Below are 7,864 nucleotides of genomic sequence, written 5' to 3'. Positions count from 1 at the left end.
TGTATGTGTGTATGTACGTATGTATGTATGTACGTATGTATATATGCATGTAGTTATGCATGTATGTATATATGTATGTTACCCATCACAGCCACCTTAAAAGTCCCCTTAAAAGCCCCCTTAAAAGCCCCCTTAAAAGCCCCCTTAAAGCCTCCTTATGCCAATACGTAGAGGATAAGGTGGTCCCCACCTTGAAGGACCAAAGGTCCCCGAACGACCCTCGGGCAACGGGAGTCTAGTCAAGGCAGACAGGCTCTGTTCCCCTTTTTCCCTAAACAGGGAAAAAGAGAGAAATAGAGAGAGAGAGAGAGAGAGAGAGAGAGAGAGAGAGAGAGAGAGAGAGAGAGAGAGAGAGAGAGAGAGAGAGAGAGAGACGAAAATAAATTAAAATATAAAATTGACAGATGGTAACGGATATGGAACTCTATAGTGTAGGCCATATGGTCTCCTGCAGTCTCTTGGCACAGCGAAATAGGGAGTAATACTAACACTCCCAACACTCCCTAGACTCTCTAAGACCAGTTTTTGTTCCCCCTTGGGCCCCCGCCGCCTCTCGACCGCGGCGGAATCCGCCTCTTCGTCGTCGTCGTCGTCGTCTAAATCGTCGCGAATTTCGACTCAAAAGTCGATGACTTGAATCCGCGAATGAAAGAAATCGCGAATAATAAGTAAAAATATTTTATTTAAAAAAATAATGTACATGTGTGTGTGTGTGTGTGTGTGTGTGTGTGTGTGTGTGTGTGTGTGTGTACACATGTGTGTATGTGTGTGTGCGTGTGTGTGTGTGTGCATGTGCGTCCTGAACAGTACCGCTATTGCAAGGCTATCCTCTTGTGTATGTACGTATATATGTACGTACATGCGTGTGTACATACATATCTACGTATGTACTTGCATATGTATATACATACATACATACATATACATACATATATATACACATATATATATAATTTCATGTCAAACAAAGCAAATAATAACCTAAACGTACTGAAAACATTCTTAGAAATTACATTTATCCTAGAATCGCATGTACAACTCATAAAATAATAAATATCTATAAACGGAAGTTATTTAAGCCTAGCTAAATTAATCTTACAAATTTCAAATAACAAATATGAATTAAATGCGTATTTTTTCAAATTACTATTTTAAGGAGGATGTTAGTATAATTTTATAGATAATTTGATATATATACGAAATTGAAAATGTCCTGAATTCGATTACACAAGAACGACATTTTTTTACATCCCTATATATTTCTTCTTACCAGTGAATTGTGTCTATTTTAGGACGTAAAAAAATCAAATACATTTTCATGGATCTATAGTACATTCTTTTATACGTGTAAACACGAATATAAAAAGAAAATACAAAAGTTAAAAGATAATATTGAATCAAACGTCTTCTCAGCGTTATGACGTCATGTCGACTGCAGAGGCGGGACCGGCATTGAACAGAAAAAATAACACCAACGAACCTGGTATATTTATAAAGATAAATGTATAATACTTTGTTCTAGCAATAAAACGTAATAAAAACACATCCTTTAATGTCGTACAAATATTCACAAATGATTTAACAGTGAGCATAGTAGCTGTGGTCGTACAAATATTCATAAAAAAAAAGAAGGTAGACATAACTAGTCGAGTTGTGGTAGACAGAAGAACAAGCAAACGCAGCGAGTGGCGGGTTTTACGATAGAGCCACTGAACGACCTTGGAAGCTGTTCCTCCTCCTCCCTCCTCCTCCTCCTCTCCTCCTTCCTCCTCCTCTCCTCACTCCTCTTCCTCTCAAAAATTCCTCTTTTCATTTGCTTTCCCATTCTTGAATCTCGGCTTCGTCATTTCCCATTGTTTATCGTCTACTTTCGTTTTCTATGAATCTTCTTTCCCGCCAATTCTCATTCTCTCAACCTTTAGATCATTCGATGTAAAATGAAATAGTAACATTTGATAAATTGATCACAAAAATGCGTTTAATATAATTAATAAATTCATATTAAATAGTACATTTGATATAAACTCAAGTAAAGCGAATAATGAAAACAAACATCCATTTTAACGGTTGAATATTTTGATAGTAATTTAATATATAATAGAATGAATAGTAGTAGTAGTGGTAGTAGTAATAGTATTACTAGTAGTGAATAGTAAATATAGTACATATTTGGCATGTAGCCAAATGTGAGATTAATATATATATATATATATATATATATATATATATATATATACTTTATTTATATATATATATATATATATATATTACACAGACACACACACACACACACACACACACACACACACACACACACACACACACACACACACATATATATATATATATATATATATATATATATATATATATATATATATATATATATATATATATAAGCTTGCACCAGGTGCTGGACACGTGATCGACAGCTTGTACACACCTGGATGAGAGCTCAGAGCTCATATATGGTCCAATCTATGTGTAGTGCACACACACACACACACACACACACACACACACACACACACACACACACACACACACACACACACACACACACACACACACACACACACACACACACACACACACACACACACACACACACACACACACACACACACACATATTCCACCTTTGTTCAAGGGTGATAGTAACGGCTTGATTTTGTGGAACTTTTTATATTTATCACAACGGTGACGTCATCGCATTCATAATTTGCGTCGTCCCCACAAAAAAATTCATCGCTCAACATTATTTATTTACTTATTTATTTGTTTATTTACATGTATTTATCTATTTATTTTTATTTCACTATTTATCTTTTTATTTTTGTAGTCATCTTCATTAATATTCAAGTCAGGAAAGCTACTAATGTCATTATCAAGGATATTGTCGACATTCTCAGCGTCGTTTATGTTTTGCAACTGCCACGGAATTCGCACTAAAAACGGCATTTTGTCGACATTTTGTTATCAATGGGGTTATTGTCGACATTCCTGGCATGTGTACTTTGTAGGAGATGTTTTCCTTCCCCTTGATTTGTTGTTTTTATTGTTGATGCTTTGTGTCTTCTCCTGTAACGGAAACCGCGCTAAAAAACGACATTTGTCGACATTTTTCTTAGTGTTCCAGAAATGGTGCTCATCTTCGTATTTCTTAAAATCATCTATTTGTTATAATGACAACGGCAATTGTATTTGTAATGAAATCTTAAGATTTTTTTTTTTAAATTATGGTTTTATATTTGTGTATATTATAATCATCGAAAGCATAATAATAAAACAAATTCATTTATAATAAGTCTCAAATATCAAGATGAAAACTGAACTGATTTTTATTCTCTAAAAGTATTATTGTTTCGGTGATTAAGTTGATGATAATTCAAATATTAAAATTCACATTAGAAACTTTACATTTATAATAATTAGAGCAATAATTAGTTTAAATATTTTCTTCTGATTATATATGTTTTTAAATATATCTTACTATAATTCTCATTCAAGTAGACCAAAAAGTTAAAAAATCATTTACAAACATTTTCCTAAATAGAAATAAAATAGAAATTAATTATAAAACATAATTAATTAAAAAAAATCATCATGTATTGGATTTTTAAACAACTGAATAAAGTATTTCATTTTTAGATTTCGTAAACAACTAAACTATCTTGCTAAAATATAAGTTTGATATCTATTTATCAAGCTATATCACTCTCATAATAAAAGTATATTATATAACTTAAATTAAAAGTAATAGAAATAATAATAGAGACTTCTCACATAAGATATATGAAGTCGGTCTTGTTCAAGTCAGTCTGGATGCTCCCCGCGTCACATATTTTGAATATTTGTAAATCACAAAATATCCTCTCCATCCTTTGACATTTGAGTATGTTAACTAGATCTAACATAACTAGAGACATCCTATACTAGAAGTTTCGAATTATTTCAAAGCTTCGAACGTTTCGAACAAGGTTTATGAGCTCTTTCGAATCTAAGATTCTTTTGAGACATTACCAACGAATATCACAAAATATCCCATTCATCCTTAGAAATACGAGTATACTGACTAGATCTAACAAAACTAGAGGCATCCCATACTACAAGTTTCGAATCATTTCAAAGCTTCGAACGTTTCGAATAAGGTTTATGAGCTGTTTCGAACCAAAAACTAAATTTCGTCTTTTCTTTTCTTTTGCAGATGTTACCAGCGACTTCGTCGTGCGCTATCGCCTAGATTTATAGCAGCTTCTCCCTCCAATGTGTACATTTGTGTGTACATTTGTGTGTACATTTGTGTGTGTACGTGTGTGTGCACGCGTGTGCAGTCCCGCCAAAAAAGCAGCCATGACCATTTCTCGTCGGTACACTATGAACGATGAAATATGGACGATACAATATGAAAAAACAGGACGAAGGATTTTGGGAAGTATTCGCCAAGATAAACAGGGCTACCAACCAAACTGTACCAAATAGTCAGTAATACCAACCCTTCCTAAAAAAAAAAAAGATAAAAATAATAAATAAATAAAATAAATAGATGAGTGAATAAATACGGAATATTTTCGTTCATTAAACGTAGACGTAAGGATGTTATTTTTGGTGGAATCTGTACGATATTTTCTGAACGTACAATGACAGACAAAAGTTTCCGTTTAGCCTCAAATCACAATTCACACAGCTCAGTATCTTTTCTTTATATAAAATTCTACTAATTCCGTAATATCAGAACTTAACGATTTTTGTCTGTGATCGTGGAGGACTTGATCTATTCTATTCTGGCTAGCGTCAGATAGTTCCTATTTGGCTCAATTTTTTTGCCCTGGGCCACTTAAGGTCCACAGAAGGCCACTATTTGGTCCCCATACTGATATCTAGTGGGGTTTAGTGGATGTTTAGCGATTAGTTTCAACATAGAAGGCCACTATTTGGTCCCCATACTGACATCTAGTGGGGTTTAGTGGATGTTTAGCGATTAGTTTCAACGTTTAGGTCGTCCTCTCAAAGCGACGAATCAACAGCAATTCATAAGGCCCCCTATCATGCATTCACGAATCTCGTCAAATGCTGGGCCACTTAAGGTCCACAGAAGGCCACTATTTGGTCCCCATACTGACATCTAGTGGGGTTTAGTGGATGTTTAGCGATCAGTTTCAACGTTTAGGTCGTTCTCTCAAAGCGACGAATCAACAGCAAAGTATAAGGCCCCTGTCATGCAATCACGATTTTCGTCAAATATTGTGAATTTTAAAACCTCCAAGACGCTTTGGCTCTCAGAGTTCTAGATTTTCCTAAGTTTACAAACTTAACAATCTGTCTTAATATTCGTCTAGGTTGTTCTGAATCAGCAAATCCTCGACAGCTGAATTGGAATTGTCTGACGCCGGCTAGAACCAAGTACACAAAATCCTAACCCTATTTCAACCTTGCAACGCTTTCTACAAATGATTATATTTGTCGATCAGACGAGTAAGATCATTAGGAAGGAAAATAATACTTTGACCTTTAATAGCAAGCTTGTGTGTCTGTGTATGTGTGCGTCTATGTGTGTGTGTGTGTGCGTGTGTGTATGCTTGTGTGAATACGTACACGAACTGTATACCACTTACAGGCGTTTATGAGCATTCCAAACCTCGTTCCTATTTTCTATATGCCATGTTCTCAACATGGTTTTTATAGAAAATGGGAAGAGAGAGCGGTACTATCAGAAAAGGAGGAGGAGGAGTAGGAGGAGGAGGAAAGGCTCACGGTACTGATCTGTCTGTTCATCATCTTGTCTGTCTGTGCGTCTGTCTGGCTGTGCTGTGCTCTCGTCAGTATATAAAAAAGAAAAGAAAAAAATCCCAAATTGGTATCCAAAGAAATGTGAGATGAAGTTGATGATGTACAAGTGATAGGAACTAAATTAAAAGATCTGTTCTGAGTTCTGTGTGTTTTCTTCCTCATGAGCATCAAACCTGTACACTTTATAGAGGATTCGAATCTATAAGAAAGGATTCAATCCTATATGGAAAGGGATTCTACCCTGGGAAGGATCTGTGATGAGACCTCATAATCGGATCTGTACCTTGCTGCTTGTTTTGTACTACATATATATTCCCTATCCTTCTTATATGCCCAAATCATCAGAATAAAAAAAGAATTTTGATCTACTCATGTATAAACCCTTACATCTTACCTTCAAGGCTACTAATACTTATATTACTAATCTCAGGAAATAGATAAGAACTTGTTTAACAATACAGTGGTTAACGAATGGAATAGACTCGCTAACCATCTAATGGGCGCTGAGATAAGGTTAAATAACTTTATGGACGGGGATGACAGGTGGTAATGAACATGGAACTGTTTAGTGTAAGACTTAGGGTCTCTTGCGTTCTCCCCTCTCCATAAGTTATTATGTTCCTAAGTTTATGTTGTTTAGAAATGCCATGTTTATAGTTTCTAATGTCCAACTTTAGTTGGACATGTCCTTGTCTCACAGTCAATGATAATTTGAAAACACTTTTGAACATGGCGATCTGCAATATGTTTCTCTTGTTTCACAATTCACCCAAAGCAGTTTTTCTTAACCTAACACATCTGTAGTCAGGTTTAGGTACTGTACTGTAGTATCCCCTAACTGGTTAAGATCTGATTACTAAATTGATATACAAAAATAAAAGAGTGACTGATCATCTACTTCGTTGTTTCCTCAAAACCAAAGTCAACTTCCATCAATGTTTATCAAAGAAGAAAACCATGTCTTTAATAGTTCCCAGCACACTTAAAATTAATTTCAGCATCCCAGGTTAAGAAATGTTGGTTTAAAGTATCAACTTCCTTTAATGTTTATCAAACAAGAAAATCATGTCTTTAGTACTTCCCAGCACATTTAAAATTAATCTCAGCATCCCAGGCTAAGAAATGTTGATTTAAGATATTTGTGTCTACCTTTTGCCCTTAATCTTTTGTCCCCTACTTCTTATGGTTATGCACCCATACTGCATTCCAACATCGTATTATATCTCTAGTTTTCCTCTGCCCTCTATTGCAAGTACCCTTTAATACACCTGTCATCGAATTCCTTCGACGAAAGAATAATAATCAGCTTCTAATTCCTTTTATCGTTTTGTATAGGCCGGTTTGTACGCGACAAACGAACGTTTATTCGTATATCTTTCCTCAAAAAAGAAAGAAAAATGATTATCCTAGGTAAGTACATATGCAACAACACACACAAAGTAACAATAATTCGTCCCCACTTACACATAATACGATACTTTTCCTCCTCACTTATATGCATATGATCGTAACCAGGTATAAATATTCACCAACCATGGCGGCATCACACATCCCCAAGTCATAGGGTCCAACAGCATTGATGATATCAAAACAGCGAGACAGGAATCGCAGTAATGGTTTTAAACTGAACAAATCTAAGTTTAAAAAGGAAATAAACAAGAACTGGTTTGCCAAGAGGATGGTTAAGGAATGGAATAGACTTAGTAACAATGTAATGATCGATGAAATAGAATTCAAGAGAAGATGAGACGACTTTATAGATGGGGACGAGATGTGGTAAGGAGTATAGAAGCGTGTAGTGTAACCCTTAGGATCTCTTGTAGTATCCACCATTCTTATGTTCTGCTGTTCTTAACACCTCTACATTAGAAAATAGTACTTCCTAGCCCTCACTTGTCTTTATGGATGGGGGTGAGAGGTGGTAAGGAGTATAGAAACGTGTAGTGTAACCCTTAGGATCTTTTGTAGTATCCACCATTCTTATGTTCTGCTGTTCTTAACACTTCTACATTAGAAAATAGTACTTCCTAGCCCTCACTTGTCTTTATGGATGGGGGTGAGAGGTGGTAAGGAGT

General features: G+C 35.4%; 1 protein-coding gene across 1 annotated transcript in view; it reads left to right on the top strand.

Annotated features, from left to right (window-relative positions):
• LOC143030714 (uncharacterized) overlaps nt 1–4,899 on the top strand; it is a 24,733-nt gene extending 19,834 nt beyond the window's left edge. Inside the window, exon 7 of the mRNA XM_076193904.1 lies at nt 4,207–4,899. The gene's annotated coding sequence lies outside the window, so the exon portion shown is untranslated. The remainder of the gene's footprint in view (nt 1–4,206) is intronic.
• Nucleotides 4,900–7,864: the final 2,965 nt, after the last annotated feature.

This window comes from Oratosquilla oratoria, chromosome 12 (genome assembly GCF_046742065.1).
Source record: "Oratosquilla oratoria isolate Oo_2021 chromosome 12, ASM4674206v1, whole genome shotgun sequence".
In the NCBI taxonomy this organism is placed as follows: Eukaryota; Metazoa; Arthropoda; class Malacostraca; order Stomatopoda; family Squillidae; genus Oratosquilla; species Oratosquilla oratoria.
Note: the sequence above shows the minus strand (reverse complement) of the source record. Positions and strands in the feature narration are given on the sequence as shown.